This window comes from Petromyzon marinus, chromosome 27 (assembly GCF_048934315.1).
Source record: "Petromyzon marinus isolate PM22_M1 ecotype Great Lakes invasive population chromosome 27, UKy_Petmar_22M1.pri1.0, whole genome shotgun sequence".
Classification (NCBI taxonomy): domain Eukaryota; kingdom Metazoa; phylum Chordata; class Hyperoartia; order Petromyzontiformes; family Petromyzontidae; genus Petromyzon; species Petromyzon marinus.
In genome coordinates, this window is record NC_133693.1 from 3,802,130 (window position 1) to 3,819,215 (window position 17,086).

At 52.1% G+C, this 17,086-nt stretch overlaps 1 protein-coding gene across 5 annotated transcripts in view; it reads right to left on the reverse strand.

Moving 5' to 3' along the window:
• Window positions 1-344: 344 nt before the first annotated feature.
• LOC116946620 (KH domain-containing, RNA-binding, signal transduction-associated protein 2-like) overlaps window positions 345-17,086 on the reverse strand; it is a 68,706-nt gene continuing 51,964 nt past the window's right edge. For 3 of the 5 annotated variants that reach the window (XR_012945447.1, XR_004403586.2, XR_012945446.1), the window contains exon 12: window positions 7,056-16,595. The gene's annotated coding sequence lies outside the window, so the exon portion shown is untranslated. Of the gene's footprint in view, window positions 1,140-7,055; window positions 16,596-17,086 lie in introns of those variants that run through there. The other 2 variants (XR_004403585.2, XR_004403584.2) reach the window with 2 other exon arrangements.

Here is a 17,086-nt window from a genome sequence, read left to right on the forward strand (position 1 = left end):
TGGAGACTCTTTCACTTTTTGAAGCGATTGACACACATTTGTTATCCTGTTATAGTGTATTATACGTTATTTTTTCCCATTAAAAACGATAGTCCCATAATAAGCGTTAACATTTTATTGAAGCACCATGTACATTTCATGAAGGTTAAGACTCCACACACAACCTTCACAGGCTTCCTGGCAACCCACCTCACCGCAGCAGTTGCAGAATTACGTTTTGTGTTTTTGTCTTCAATTGTTGCTTTGGGAATTGACGTTGGGGCGAGGCACCCAGAAGTGGATTTGCGCGTCGCTGAAAGAAGTTCAACATACATACGTGTGGAGTGACTCACTCGGAGACAGGGTTTCTTAAGGCACCTTCTTTATTCTACACATCAGGGCACTACAGACGCCCTAGGTGCCTGCACGCTAGTCACACATCCGTCTCATTTGACGGCACTGCCTAGCGAGTACAGTCGGCAGGCTGTCTAGCTAGCCGCGTCTCAGGGTGGTCGAGACGGCGGCGAGGGCGGATCCACTCCCAGCAACAGCCCCGAGCTCTCGCCCCGGGCCCCCCCTTTTATCCTCCCGCCCGGCGTGGCCTCGCTCCGCCCTCGCCACGCCAACCTTTCTGGAACCTACTAGCAGGTTCCCGGGCTTCCAGATGGAGCCCTTCCTGAGCTTCTCCTTCAGATCTCCCCACCCCCGTATTGTACTCCCTCCGCTGACGTGTGTACTGCCCTCTGCTGTCAGTACCACTTTTCCGTCAGCAGTCAGCGTTAATACACTACACGTGCACAAATACTTGCAGAAATAGTGCGCAGATGGCGCTCGCTGGCGACTCACCACCACGCACAGTGCGCAGCACAACTTCAATTGAATACCTCTCTGGGAAAAAGTGGCACTCGCATTGTGTTAGTCGTGGGAGGTTGGGGCAGGGGGCTGAGGGATATTTGCAGCGTGAGATTGGGGCGGCGGGAGCGGGGGGAGTGGGGGCCAGCGGGACTTGGCCGAAGCGATGCCACAGATGTCCAGGAAGGAACAAAGCGTCGTCTTCCGCGTGGAGGAGCTGTAGCCAAGGGCATCGGGCACGAGGCGAGCTTGTGATGATGATAACGCTTTCAACTTGTGACGCGCCTCCGTCGCACGGTGTCCGCTCACTCTCGAAGGGAGAGAGCGAGAGAGAGAGACACACACAGAGGGAGTGACTCTTGAGGCACGAGTAGGATCCAGAGATTAGCAGCAGCCAGACGGTGAGTAGCCACCAACAATTACCCATGCTCTGCGGTCCACTATATATTAAGATGTCTCAGTCGAGTAATGAGTATTTACATGTGCGAGGAAACACGCACATGCGAGGGGGAAGCACTCTATCCCTATACTGATGGGACAGATGATATTGGTCCGCACTTTGCTGCATTCGCCTGGCCAGCCAGGGTAGACCACCTCCTCGACACCCACGCGAAGGGAGTTTCACAACATCCTCGCAGTGAATCCACTAACCCTCGCCTACTTGTCGAACATGCGAATGGCACGGATTCAAACCCCCTTGCTCCAGGTTGCCTCGTGTTGCACCTTCTATTTTTTAAGCTGCCCCCTCGGCTACAGCGTTCGTCATCTCGAGCGGCCCTGCGTTGAGAGCGTCAGTCTAAGTACCGCGCCAGCAACGAGTCGCGTTCTGAATCCAAATAGACATCGCTGTCGTACGGCATCCCATCCCAGTGCCTCATTTACACCCCTGACCCCGAACACCACCGTGGTCAAGCGCGGGGTGGATGGTGGGGCGTCACGGTGAAGATTCTCAGCGATTTGATCTGTAAATGCATCGCAACTTGCGATGCATTTGAATACTCACTGCCGTTAAAATTTACTCGACTCGCCTATTGTTGGGATCGAGGGGTGGGTGGGTGGGGTTACAGCCTCTTGTTGCAAAGAGCGGTGGGAGTGTGGAACCACGTTGCCCACACGACACGTGGTTGGAAGCTGATTCACTGGGACTCGCCAAGGAACGCCCCAATGCAATTCGGAAATCCATCTGCGGCTAAACACCGAGCGAGCCGGATCGACCGAATGGGCTCCTCTCCCATTTATTTGTACTGTACGTTGAACTTCTTTCGCACCGTACGTACGTAGCCAACCGTGCTCATCGGAAGGACAACAAACTAAACACAAAAATAAGTTTGTAATCTGTCCTTCGTTCTAAATGGGCATACCAGCGGCAGAGCATTCGCCGCTTGTCGCAGAGGCTCGCGGTTCAAATTCCATCGGCCGCCCTGATTAATACTACCGGTTGTATTATGCGCAATGCTACTACGACGGCTACCTGTCATTTGTTTCACAGAAGACGATAAAGATCCCGTGATGTAATTCCCAAGAGTAGATCATTATGTGTCAGCATCAGGGTCCAAATTTGCCAAATTCGAACGTTCCCCCGCATTTGGGATTACAGTATACACGGCTGTAATAATTTCCCTCCGACTGGCAGACTAATACCCCAGGTCGTCACTCTTGCGAATGAAACGTTATCCTGGTATATTAATTTATTAATTGGGTAAACAAAATAAACTCGAAACAATAGCTTTAATCCCCCTGGCCGGCAAATGGCACGATTCACGCTTTCAGATTGTGAGCGTTTTCCTTGCCTTGCTGGGATCTTCCAAGATCTTGTTTAGAACTCGCGATCTCACTCGGCTCCCCTGGCAGATCTTGTCGTCATCTGTGCTGGCCGTCATGTGACCACCAAGTGGACCCATGTGACTCATGCGTCGTCTTTTTAGTGGATTTTAATTGAATGAAAAATGCAATTGACTACTTTTATTGCGATCGATTACACAGGCCTCTTTAAAAACGGTGGCCACCCCAAATAGCCACCCGAATAGCCCAAATTTCGAAGGCACGTTGGCTATTATGATGCTAATTGCGTCACCAAGCCCTGCCTATCACCACCCGTCCAGCGGCAAATCGGGGGGGGGGGGGGGGGTGGGGGAAGCTGAGTCTTTTTTTCCTCCAAAAATATCTATTTTTGTATTGTGTTATTATTCAAGAAGTCAACCAGATAATTGCAAAAGTAACCACTTGCATTGCAGCAGGGTACTAAATAATTGTGTGGCTAAACCTCGACTCCCATGCAATATTTCCGCTGGGCTTAACTGCTGGGCTCCATGCCAGCCCTGGGTAAGGTTCTCGCTGTGTGAGAAGAAGAAGACGGGGGGGGGGGGGGGCATTGGGGGCGGCATTGGGGGGAGGGGGTGGGAGGAGGAGGAGGAGAGGGGCTCTTGGCAGGGCTCCCACATCAGCTCGCCGACTACCAACGCGCGGTTTAAAATTATCGAACAGGGCCGCCGCTGGGCAGCCGCGTGTTTTAGTTTCTTTATGCCGCGCGCGGGACCGTGGCAGCAGTGCCCAGACACGGAACACCGTGCGAGGTGCAATTCGACACCCACAACAAATGCACTCGCATCAAACATCAGTGGCGGTGGCGTAGCGCGGCGCTTGGCACGGGACGCTGGTGGCAAGGTATTAAGTGAGGCACCAGTACAATGTTCTTTCTCCCGTCGTAGCCCGGTCCCCGGTGGGCCTCTCCGGCACGTCAGCTCCTCCAGGTTGGGTTGCACCGCCATCGGTCGACTACGCCTGGCGCTGGTCGTGGCGAGCTGGACGACCCGTTCCAGCGGAAACGCCACTCGCATCGCCGCTGGTGCGACGATCCGAGTCCCCAACGGAAACTCGCTCGGCCATTGTGCTCCAACACGTTTTTGTGTTCAAAACATCTCGGTATGTATATATACATATAGAGGATAGCAGAGCTTGGGTAATTGTTGGCACCGGTTCACCGCCTACCCCGCTGCCTTCCATCTCGTGTCTCGTGGCCCCTCCGCGCTTTTGAAATGCAATTTGCATGAACGACGATGCTACCGCCAACCTCAACATTATGATCATCACCATCACCGCCATCATAACCCTCTTCCCAACAGAAGCGGCAACAACTCGCAGTCGCCTCTCAGCCGCCATCGAACGCTCCTCATTCGACCAGGCAACAACAACTCTCCCAACTGCGCTGTCGAAACCACCCCGCACTCGTTATAACGCGGACTCCGGCACACTCGCGAGAAGACGCAGTCGCCCCATGTGCGACGCTGCTTCCATAAACACACCGACGACTTTGGCACCACACCAACCATACCCCCCCCCACTTGCCGTCCCCCATTGATAATTAAAATCTCCACGCTTCCCGCGATTGCTTTTCACAAACTGGCCGCGAAAGACAACCTCAAATTAACGCGATCGTAGCAGGTTGCACTCGCGGCGATTAATTTGTTCAAATAACAATTTGCTGAATTGATAGATGAAAAAGCATCTTAACGGTAGCCACTATGTATTACCATTATCGCACATCAAATATATTTCGTAATGAAATTGACGTTTTTTTTTTTTCCTCCACCCCACTGCCCCCCGCCTGCCCCCACCCCCAGTGATATTCGAAGAGGAATTTAAGACAGCGGGGGCATTTCATTAAAAGGCAATTAGGGGGCCGGGGTGAGCAGCCAGACAAAGGGAGCGAGACAAAGATTAAGCGATGCGCCTTGTGAAGCTGGGGAGGGAGGAAGGTGAACAAAGCAGCCCCCCCCCCCCCCGAGTGGGCGACGCCAAGTTGTCCAATCACACGGAACAGGGGTGGCCCAAAAAGTCGGGGACGGGTAGTTGGGTTTTTGTGTTTATTCTAACAAATCACACGGGTTGGTTTTTTTTCTTCCGTCTTCTTCATTTACATTGACAAAATGTTTAAAATGACTTGCGTTGACATGAATGCACGATGCGCGAATTCTCTTTTTTAAATGAATTTAGTATTTGTTTTTTTTATGATTTCTGAACGTTCAGAAATTATGGTTTTGTCTTAAATCATTCCGGGTCCTTGGTCGAGGGTTTGTAAATTATGGATTCGAGGTGACCCCACAAGAGAGAGACAAAATTAGATAATAACGATTTGGATAACATATTCACTTAAAGAATGAACAATTAAAATTTGTAATGCCAGCATGAAGATAAATTAGAAATCCCAATGTAATCGTCACTTGTGGGCCACCCTGTGTGTATCTCTCGAGCAAAAGCACCAGCAGCCATCAAGCTCCATTGCTCGACTGCAACGATTTTAGTTTTTGTCAGTCAACTCAAAATATACTCTTTGGTTCTTTTGGTAAAGTCACGTAGGTATAAAATAAAATAAAAGATGTTGGCGGTGAAGATTCGCGTGCGATTAAGCCGGATGAGTGTGGCAGCCAGTCCTCGCATACTTCACACGGGGGGTGTGAGCCATAGCAGAATTCAGGACCTAAAAAAAATCAGATTGTATTGTAACGCATTGTGGCTTTTGCTGAGATTCCCCCCTCGTGGTGGAGGTGGAGGGGGGGGACAGTCCTCTTCTGGTACTGGCATTTGAAAGGCAACGAACTGAGTTTATGACTTGCACGTCGAGTTGGAAAAATGCCGTTCGATGGCATCCGGGGTCGCTCGATAAATTCCATTTGTACCTCCTGCAAAAGCGCGTGGCCGGGTCAAGTGGCCGGTGATCGTGCGAGTGATGGATCGCACTTCACCATAGTTATAAGCAGACTCACACAGAGACCCACCAACCGTCACAGAGACCCACAGACTCACACGTAGACTCATACAACACAATTTGACGCGAGTGATGGATAGCACGCATCACCGTAGTCACAATTCGACCTGCATAGAGACCCACGGGCGGCTCACACAGAGATCCACACCACACAACACAGCGTGATGCGAGGAGTGATGGATAGCACTTCCCTGTACAATCGGGCGACTCGTTAATTCCCCGCTCACGGAGGAGGAAGCTGCACCTCCCATGTGCATTAGGAGGGCGGTCGAAGCCCGTGAATAACCAACCCTGCCACGACCGTGCGCACGTTCCCGAGGCGATGCGAGAAGCCAACGCCTCTTGACGAGAGGCTTCGATCCATGCTCCTTTTGAAGGTTTGACCGAATTAACGGCGGCCCGTCACAGACGCGCGACATTTGCAGTCCAGACGCGAGCTCCTTTCCCAGGAAAAAAAACATTCGACCGACTCGAAGGCAGCAACAGCAGCAGAAGCGGCTCGCACCGCGGTCGTGCCTCCGCCAAGGATGCTCTGATTTACGCGAATAAATTCAGGGGCTGGGACAAGCGGCGGCTGAGCTCGCCTGGCGGTCCGAACGAAGTCGAGCGGGCGGAATGAGCGCTCTCAAAATGCAGGGTCACGGAGAGGTGGATCGCAGGGTTTGTATCTCTTCTGCACCGCGATGCACTTAAGCCCCCCCCCCCCCCCTCTTCGGCCACAGCGGGCAACCCAAGTGGCAACGATTCGCACCCCGCTCGGATGCATCACGGGGACGCGGGCAGCAGAGTTGCTTCCTTTCGCCGGAGTAATTGCGCAGCTTAATGCGAAGGCAGAAATAGACCAAGACGGGTCAAACGCAAATGAAGGCACGGTGGGGTTTAGTGCCTTCATTGTTATATGAATAAACGCCGTGTAAATGGCCATGTACCCGTTAACATTTGTTAAAACGCACGCACATAAAAAAGACCGATTAACCGTGTAGCCTTTATATTCTTGGTTCTTTCGGTAAAGTCACGTTGAAGGGAAACAACGTGACTTTACCGAAAGAACCAAGAATATGAATCACTGCAGTCACGAAAGCTTTAAATCGTGTAGCCTTTATTAAGGGTGTTGGTCCAAGTGGCGTTAGCGAGCACCTCAGAATGGCAAAGTCGGGGGGTGGTGTGGCCAGAAAGAAAAAAAAAACCCGTGTCGTTCATGCGGTTTGTTTGGACATACTTCACCACGCTGGTCGGGGAGGGTCGGTGAAGGGGGCGGTGGTTCAGAACCGGTTCAGATATCACTCGCCAGGAATCGAACTCGTGTTTGCCGGGTTAACGGTGCCGAGCACTTCCCACTGCGTCACCGCTCTGCGCGGATATCTAATGTCGATGCATGTATAGATAATTACTGTGTGTGTGTGTGCGTGTACACAGCGTGTGAAGAACGCTCTGATAAAGATCAGGCAGCGTGCCATCGTGAGATTCCGCAAGCAGCTTTATTGTTATTAAGGGAGTACATTCGTCCGCACGTACATTGAACTTCTTTCCGCACCGTACGTAGCCAACCGTGCTGATCGAAGGTGCGGGGGAAGGACAACAAACCGACACACACAAAGCAGTTCTAAAGAAATAACGAGGGTGTACACACGCAATGAAGGTAGAGGCACTTTAAGGGAATCCATCTCCACACTCCTACAAGAGATAAAAAGAAAAGCAGTTCAAAGTTACTTCCAGCACTCACCGGCTCATTTCAGTCACTCTCTTTCTACTGACGGTCAAGCCGCCTCCTTATCACTTCTGCAATAGCTACGGTCACGGAGACTGTTCCCGTGTTGAGGGCTGGATTGACAAAGGACCCCACGTGTACACTCCTGCCACTCGCCGACTGGCGGTCAATCACCTCCTTGTCACTCTTGTTACAGCTACTACCACGGTTGCTGAACTTCAATAATCGTTTTGAGGACTCGGTCTACAAGAGATTGTTTTTGTCTCATCCACGCTGCCTCCAATGGCCAAAATGGGTAGGTCACAACGCTTCTCTTTCTGCATCAAGCAATGCCTTCTCGCCTTCAATAGTGTCGCTTGTTGCTGGCCCCTTGGCGTTTTGGGCCCACTGTGCCCCAACACCTCCGCTTAACTCGATTGGCTACATACGGTGCGAAAGAAGTTCAACAGGTATACGTACAAATCTGATTTCAAAGAGAGCCCAAGGCACGCACCTACACGGGCAGAGTAGCGTGCTCCTCCTAATCAACTTCACGGGTAGAGGTGTCCAGCAGGCACGGTCACCAGTACTGCTGAGGTCCTGGGTTTGGATCCAGGTTCAAGCCTTCCGTGATTAAACTGAGTGAAGAGGTGCGAGTTGGTGGTCTCAACCCAGTCATCAATGACCGCGATGCAGGGCTTACCAGCTAACATGGAACGTCGGCCCAACGTTGAATGTTTACTGGGTTAACAGCAGCACAAATGACCTCTGACCCAGTCATCAATGACCGCGATCGCAGGGCTTACCAGCTAACATGGAACGTTGGCCCAACGTTGAATGTTTACTGGGTTAACAGCAGCACAAATGACCTCTGACCGCCGTCACTGCTTGCAAGAGGATTAGTTTCGGTTAAGGTTTTTTTTTTTCCCGCATCGTCTCCATTCTCGGGCAGAAGTGCGCGAATAAAAATTAATCACCGTGTGGACAGATCCATGGACAATCGCCACGCTGTAATGAGAATTAATAAATTGAATACAATGTGCCGCTTTATAACACGAGGATCTATTAAATATTAGTTATAAATACATATCAACCACGGGCCACATTAACATGACTAATCAAAACATGGCAACAAATATGATGCCCGTACTGCGAAGAGGGCCCTGGACTGTGGACATGAATCACAAGCTTCGGGCCTAGTAGGACGTGGCAGCTCAAAGGCTGTGGGGGGGGGGGGGCCCTTGTGGGTGCGGTAGCCGTGGCGACCGTCTCACCCTCGACACCCAGGGCAGGTGGGGAAGAGGAGCATAGGGAGGTCGGGGGCTCTGTAACCAACCGCGAGCCACATTAATCCACATCCCCACTGCCCGAAGGTGGTGGGGGGGGGGGGGTGGGACCGTGGGAGTTGCAAATAAAATATATATATAACCGAGAAAATAAAAACAACGACATAAATACACACACACACACGTGCTGCCTTGAGATTGCACTTAAAAAGGACTCGACTGCCTCGGGAAACAGAAGGAGCGCAACATGGGGAGGGCGGAGGGGAAAAGTTATGAAAGAGAACAGAAATAGAAATGCAGTGACATTGTTTATCTGACATTTCTTTGTAACAGAGGACAAACAGTCGACCACCGTCCCCCATGAGCACAAATGCTGAGGGGAATAGATAGCACTTGGAAAAGGCTTTGAAGGAAACTTGCATAGCAAGCATCTCTCTGTGCCACCCCACCTGCCCCGCCACGGTTGCCACCTGAGGTGCACGAGACCGGCACGGAATCTTCACGGCAAGAAGGCTGCAAAACCATAGACGTCGCGGACACAATCCAGGCATTTGAATGTCTAATGTCATGAGAATCACTTCTATTGTTTGTAGTTTCGTTGTCCTTCCCATCGCACCTCCGATTAGTACGGTTGGCTACGTACGGCGCGAAAGAAGTTTCACGTGCGTACGCACAGACTCTTTCTAGATCTTCCACGGCAGCTTCGTCACAAACGCACGTACCGGACTGACAGGCTCTCACGCCAACATTTCCTTCGAAGAAGAGGGGGTCACAAAAAAAAACTGCGTCTCACAATCTGGCGAACCAGCTTCACTATTGAACGCACCAAACGCCCGCATGAATAACAACAACAACCGCCATTCGCCACTAAGTGGCGGTGACGTCACCACGACGCTTGTGCCAGGCCATGTGCACCTTGAGGCCACGTGAAGTGTCGAACGCCCGCTGGCAGGAGGTCACGGGGCAGACCCAGGTGCCACGGGTCGACTGACTGAGATGACTGAGATGACTGGCTGATGCACCACCTTTGCCCCCTACTGTGCCAACCTGCTGTGCCTTAGCCACCCGGCGCTCCGCTCGTTATTGTGAGCGTCGCTCCTCCGCCCTCCGTTGTTGTTGGAGGGCGACTACCTCCAACTGCCCAGTAGCGTCCTTCACGAGCCTCCTCCACAGAGGCCGATCTTGACACCGCTGGTACCAGTCATCGGCAAGTCCACTCAGATCCACGTCCTCCTGTACCACATCACTCCATCTCTTCTCTAGTCCGTGCCGCGCCCGTTTAGCCCCCTCGATCCGGCCGAACAAAAGCTGTTTAGGCATGCGGTGGCTGGGCATGCGGGCTACATGACCCAGCCATCGCAGCCTTGCCCGCGGAGCGACAGACCAGGTAGCTTCCACACAGCGTTACGCAACCGATGAAAAGATATTGCCGCTCGACTGATTCGGAGTGAGACCTCTGCTGTTAAACTGGAGCCGGTCATAAGCACACTGCCCAGGTATGGGAAACTCTCCACTCTCTCCACAACTGCCCCATCACCGATTGGGAGTTGTGGGGGTCGAGTGTCCGATGGTACAAAATACCCAGGCACGTGCTTAGTTGTGGTGGGGCTGATGGTAGTGGCACGCTCCAGTCTCAGCAGCGGCGTCTCCAACTCCTCCTCTGAATGAGCAGCTATTACCAAATCATCGGCATACATAACGTGGTTGAGCAATAGGGAGCCATCCCTTGACCGCACCTGGGCATCGATCAGCCTCCCATTATATCTGTACCATATGGAGATTCCCCCGGTACAGCTATTGAAGGCTTTACGAACTACGTGGTCAAAATAGATGTTAAATAATGTGGGAGCCAGAGGACATCCCTGTCGCACCCCAAGGTGTACAGGGAATGGCTCGGACTCCCGGCCACGTAGTTTTACCCGGGCCCGCTCACCATCATGAAGGTCCTTAATGATCATGAGCAGAGGGTCAGGTACTCCAAAAACACGAAGAACAACCCAGAGCACAGGCCTACTGATGGTATCATAGGCCTTGACCAGGTCAATAAAGCAGAGATGTAGGTCTTGCTGGAATTCCCTACACCTCTGCTGTAGCAGACGGACAGAAAATATGGCATCTGTGCAGGACCGCTCTTTCCTGAAACCGCATTGGGGCTCCGCAAGCCTCTCCTCAGCGTGCCTGGCAAGGCGATGTTGAATAATCCTTGCCAGGACCTTTCCCGGCACAATGAGGAGTGAGATGCCCCTGTAGTTGTTACAGTCTGTGCGGTCCCCCGTCTTAAAGAGGGGGACCACCGCACACACACATAAATAAACACACATACATTAATAAACACACACATTAATAAACACATACACATTAATACATACACACACGAATAAACACACACACAAATAAACACACACATTAATACATATACACACGAATAAACACACACACATTAATAAACACTCATGAATACATACACACATTAATAAACACACACACACGAATAAACACGTTAATAAGCACACACATTAAAAAATACACACACAGAAGTGCTTTCCTCTAAAACAGACTATCAACTGGGTTTGTAAAACATCGGGGAGTTGAAGGCGGCAGAAGAAGTTTGTGGGTCGGTCTACCCAACCCCCCAGCCCTCTCTCTCTCTCATTGTTTGGACCCTGGCTAAATTAGACGCCACGGGTTCACCGACTGCGCGAGTCCACCGGGTTTCTCCGACTGCCGCCGTCTTGCAGGGTCGCGATTCGAGAGATTTTACTCGCGGAGTGGGGAGGGGGGCTGTGCGTGAATGAACGATGAACGCAGAAGCTGGCCAAATGGGATCTAAGGGAGAGAACAAGCCTGACTGTATAGACTTAGCCACCTACCCACCCCATCGCCCACAAGACCTGTGGGAGCCACACATCCCCGTTGCGTTGAGCAGAGGCTCGTTTGAGCCTCAGGTACAACCGGGAAAGGCTCGGTAATTGGCTACGTCTTGCAATTGTGAATTTTGCAATTGTCACTTGTGTGTGCTGCGCGTATGTTGAACGTCTTTCGCACTGTACGTTGCCAAGCAAGCTTATCGGAGGCGCTATTATCCTCTCTTTTGTGTAATTTTCACTATTGCAATTTTTATCGGATGTTCCGTTTGTTTTGTTCGGAGTTTACGTGCGATTGTTTCATTTATCCTTTGTTATTTTCTGTCGCTGCCGACCCCAGCTTGCATGGGGGGGAGGGGGGGGGGTGGGTGGGGCTGAACCATCATTACAAAAAAAATGGTCTTCATATCTCATCGGGTTCTCACCGCTTAAATCAAATGTCAACGCCTCTCAAATGGCAGACGATAAACCGCACACATAAAAATATATATATAAAAATGCTGTTGTTAACCTGAATACATTACGCCATTATGGCCTCTATTCGTCCAATTACAAAACAAAAAGGATGGCTCGGAATGTATTTGTACTTTTATGAACATTTCACGACGGCCGCGCTCCACTCCTTCATAAACCACCCGGGCCACACCGGAAAGCTCGCCTCACTCGTGACTGACAAATGCCCCCCCCCCCATCCCAAGTGAAACAGCTGACATTTCCATCCGCCCACAAGTTGAAAAGTGCCGGCAATCAGGGAAGCGGACAATTTTTACGCACGCACATGCGTACACAAAGGCAAAGATCACCCGTGTAGCCTCCATAGACCGTTGGGGCAAGTGCGGTTAGCGAGCAGCACCGTTGAAGGCCGCAACGGCGCACGAGCGGGCGGATGGCCAGCAGCACCACGCCCGGCCGCCTTTGTCTCCCCAGTGGCGATGATTTTTACACACCGCAGCAGGTACTGATTTGAGGCCGAGTTGACCTAGGGGAGGCCCAGGACCGGTTCAGATAATCGTCACTTGTGTTGACCGTGAGCGGGAACCCCGGTCACCAGGTTCGTAGCGCAGCGCGCAAAGCGCTACACTACCGCTCCCCGCACATATACATACACACACACACCTCTATCATCTCCCCGCGCCCGCGCCCACGCAATTTACTCGAGGAATAAGATGAGCGGGTCGTTAAAATTGGTTCGGGAAGAATGTTAATTGAACGGTGAAGGTTAGAGACTGGCACGGGCGTGAGGGCAACATTCTGCAATTACCGCACGAGGGACGCGCGGCACCATTCTCACTTCCGACCACGACATCTCTCTCTCTCGACTCGGGGATAAGTCGTAATTAGCGCTTCACAACGTCGGCTCCCAACACCGGGGGAGGAGAGGGCGAAGCGGGGGGGGGGGCGTTTCCCCCGCCCTCTCACCCCCACCTCGGTGGCCGGGTTCTGCTCCAGCCAGCTGCACCGTGGGTGTTCAGACACCAGACACCCGCACGATATTAACAAATATTTCTTAAAAGCCTCCCACAACAGTTTGCACCCTTGGTGGGCCCGACACATTCACACGTTCGCAAACGCACATACATTCATACATACATTCATACATACATTCATACATACATTCATACGGACGGTGCACCCACAGCCAACAACAGCAACCGCCATTGTGCCAGGCTAGATGCACCTTGAGGCCACGTAATGTGTCAAAGGATCGCTGGCAGGAGGCCACGGAACAAACTCAGGTGCCATCGGTTGACTGACTGAGATGACTGGCAGATGCATCTTTAAACCGGCGTAGATGTTCCTTTAAAGGGTTCCACATTTCGCAATGATTGAGAAGGGAGGGCACAACTGTGACCGAGAAGACCTTGAGCTTCGGATGGAAAGATAGACCAGGTAACTTCCACAGTGTTTCGCAGATGATGAAAAGATAATGCCGCTCAACTGATTCGAAGTCAGACCTACACTGCCAAACCGGAGCCGTTCATAAGTGTATACACACACTGCACACTCGCAATAACCTAGGTCATAAGAGTTGTATTTCCTGGCTGCACCCCAGGTTACAGCTGCCGCTTCATATATCAATGAGCAGTGGAACTGGTGTTGGCGCGGTGCTTTTAATGAGTCCGCATGAGCCGAGCCTGGCTGATCCTGTCACAAAGGATCCCAGACTCTGGCTCTCACACTCGACCAGCACTGCCACACCTTTAAGGTGGCAAAGGCGCAGCCCTACAATTTACGAGCTCTCGCTACCGCTGGCGGAAGAACCTCCACTAGACAGAGCTCGAGAGAGAGAGTATTTGGCCAATTCTTCTACGCTGGCCAAATGTCTTGGAAGAGGTGGAAAATGCCCACACTTTGGTCCACTTCACGTGACATGCCAATCAAAGACTATCATCGTTGCACAGTTGGGCCAACGTTGGAACACGGTTGGCGCAACTTTGGCCCAATGTTGCGTGTTTACTGGGTACCAAGTGAACGCGGAATGTTGGGCCATCGTTGGCATGTCATTGAACTAACGTTGGCTCAACATTGGCCCAATGTTCCACGTGCACACGAGGCACCCAGTAACCATGCGACTTTCGCTCAACGTTGGCGTGTGGTTGGACCATCATTGGTCCAACGCTCCATGTTCACTGGGTAGTGCTGTCCTCTCTCAGAGGGTCGGTGGTATGTCGGGCCTCGCTCGACCTCTCTCTGTCCGCTGCCAGCCTCGCCGTGTTATTAACCCCTTTCCCGTTCTGAGACGTCTACAAGTTGCAGGGGGGGGGGGGGGGGCGTTTACCTCTGACTCTCGGAAGGCGCAAGTGGCTCAGCGTTAATGTTATTTAGAGAGGCGGAGTAGCGCCGTCGTTTTCAAAGGCATTGTGCTCACCGCAGAGAACTGTAGCGACACGACCGCACTCTATGATAGCTGGCGCCCAAAACTGTGCCACACGCCCTCCCGCATGGCCTTGTGGGACCCAGGGGACCGATAAAGTGATTTTTCTTAAAAAAAAACCCATTTATTCCAGTTTAGTTTTCATGATGTCCATGTACGTCATCGGAATGGGAAAATGTTAACCTGCACTCCGTCCATTCTGTTACGTCACCTGCCCATCGTCTTCTTGGTCTCTATACCGCCTCATCTCGGTCCAGGCGCTGCACATGGCGACCTTTTATAAACAATTTGCAGAGTTTTCGGATGAGATCTCCATGAAATCGTAGTTTCGTAAAAAAACAGTGAGGACGAATGAGTAACACGGTATCGGGCTGGTAGAGTTCAGTGCTATGTATGTATGTTGAACTTCGCAACGTACGTAGCCAACCGTGATAATTAGAGGTAATGTAAATTAGGTGGAGGGGGTTGGGCGAGGGAAGGGGCAGGGGTGGGGTACGGAGAGGGAAGACGAATGTGGAGATGGCTACAGATGGATGCACCCCGTAAAAAAAGTCGAAAGTTTCTCGGGCATATTCCCGCAGGCTCACGGGCGAGCGCTGCTCTGCAAACAGAGACACGAATTACGCGCAAGAACGTGTTAACAGCACGCCGCCTCTGTGCCGAAGGAAAATCCATCAGCAGTTCCTGAAGACGTGCATTGTTGTCATTGAGAGCGGACTCCGCCGCTTTGGAGCTCCACCAATGATTAGGCAGTCGATGGCGCAGATCCTGGCTCAAGGCCACGGTCATATTATTCAGAAAAAAAGTGCTGCTTTTTTTTTTTTACTAAGACCGAATTGGACGTTGCAATTGTTGGATTCGCCAGCGGCGCCAGCGGCGTCGCCACGGTGAGAATTCGCGAGCGGAGCAATGGCAACTCGCGGGGTGTTCACGCGCGCGCACGAACACCCCGCGTGTTCACGCGCGCGCACATACACCCCGCGTGTTCACGCGCGCCCACCGGCACGCGAACGCGCTTTCGCTCGCTCGCTCGCTCGCCTGTTTACAACGTTTACATCGTCCCCAGAGAATTCACACGGCGCTCTCCAACATTGGCAAAACAGCTGCAACACGGGCGCTAATGATTGCAAGCAGCATCGGGCGAAGTTAATTGACTTGAAGCTGCAGCACAGCTGGGTTTGTTAAAAACAACACCGGATCGGGTGCGCGGTGCAGTGAGCCCTCTCCGCGCGCCGTCGTCACCGACGCAGACGCAGAGGTTACGGCGTTTGAAGCACCGACGCAGAGGTTACGGCGTTTGAAGCACCGACGCAGAGGTTACGGCGTTTGAAGCACCGACGCAGAGGTTACGGCGTTTGAAGCGCGCGCGCGCAGAGTGACCCATGCCGCTGATTGGCACGGTTGGCTTATGTACGGGTGCGAAAGAAGTTCAACATCCGTGTGCACGTACGTACGTTTTGCCTATCGGTCACCAGTCGAAACGTCGCAGCGGAGAGCAACGCGAGAACGCATCGAGGAGCACCGCAGAGGGCAGAGTGGGGGGGGGGGGGGGTGACCGGGGGTGATAGGGGAAAGAGAACGCACGCTGGAAGGGGATACGGGAGATGGTGTGGATGTGACAAGAGAATGAGATACGGGTGGAACTAAGGCCTTCTCTCTAAGCCCCTAGTTAACATTCCGTAAAAAGGAAGTTGCTTTTTCTCCTTATCTGTCCCCAGTCTGGAACTCTCTTCGCCCAGACATCCGTGATGTCGGATATGAAAGGGCGGTGATGATGAGAGGGAGATACAAGGAATGCTGTTCCTTCCAATATTAGGAAGCCACTGGAGCTATATACTTTTAAATCTCGATTGAAAAATAATTTATTGAGGAATACTTTTTTTGTGTTTAGTTTGTGGTCCTTCCCCCGCACCTCCGATTAGCACGGTTGGCTACGTACGGTGCAAAAGAAGTTCAACAAACAAGCAGCGAGCAGAGGTGAGCTGCACGGGGAAGCGTCTGTTTTCACGGGGGGATGGGGAGAGGGGAGGGATTCAGAATGGGGGTGGCGACACCCAATTCACGTGATTTATGCGAGGCTCGAGCCGATCGAGATGATGCGTTTTTGTACAGACGATAGACCAAGTGAAGGGAGGGCACCAACGGCGATTGGTGCCGGCCACATGTTGTGCTCTCATTCAACTCTGCCCTCCATACCTCCGGAGCGTGCGCGTCCACTCGGCTCCACAGCCCGTCCTTGTTTCTCCACTGTCTCGTCTTTGGCTTTCGTATACAGGGTTCCCTGTGGCTGCAAACACATCACACCCATTACTCATTGGCGACCTTCAGAACTAACACAACGGCCTTTCTTGTGGGTGCTGTAAAGAAATATAATGAGTCAGTGACACACGGGAGGCCTACATTATAATATAAAGTCGGTGTTCCATGCCCAAATAAGGTTATCCCCTGGGCATGTGCTTGCCCTTATAAGGAGGTACGGACCATGATTCGAGAGAATAGCGATTAAAAATCCACGCCATCGTGCCTGACTAATTTACGTTGGTAAGTTTCATCATGAACATCATCTGCCATGAACAATCCACCGCTGGTTAAATGCCCTCACCACACTGGCACAGAGTGGCCGGATCGCCACGGGCACCATATACCCCCTCAACGTGTGGCCCATGTGCCAGCGATCAGTGGCCTAGGGGTGGCCTGGGGGTGTCCCCCCGCCCACCCCTTCACCCCTCACCATCCCAAAAAAATAGGGGGGGGGCGGGTGGTGGTGGAGGCCCTGCG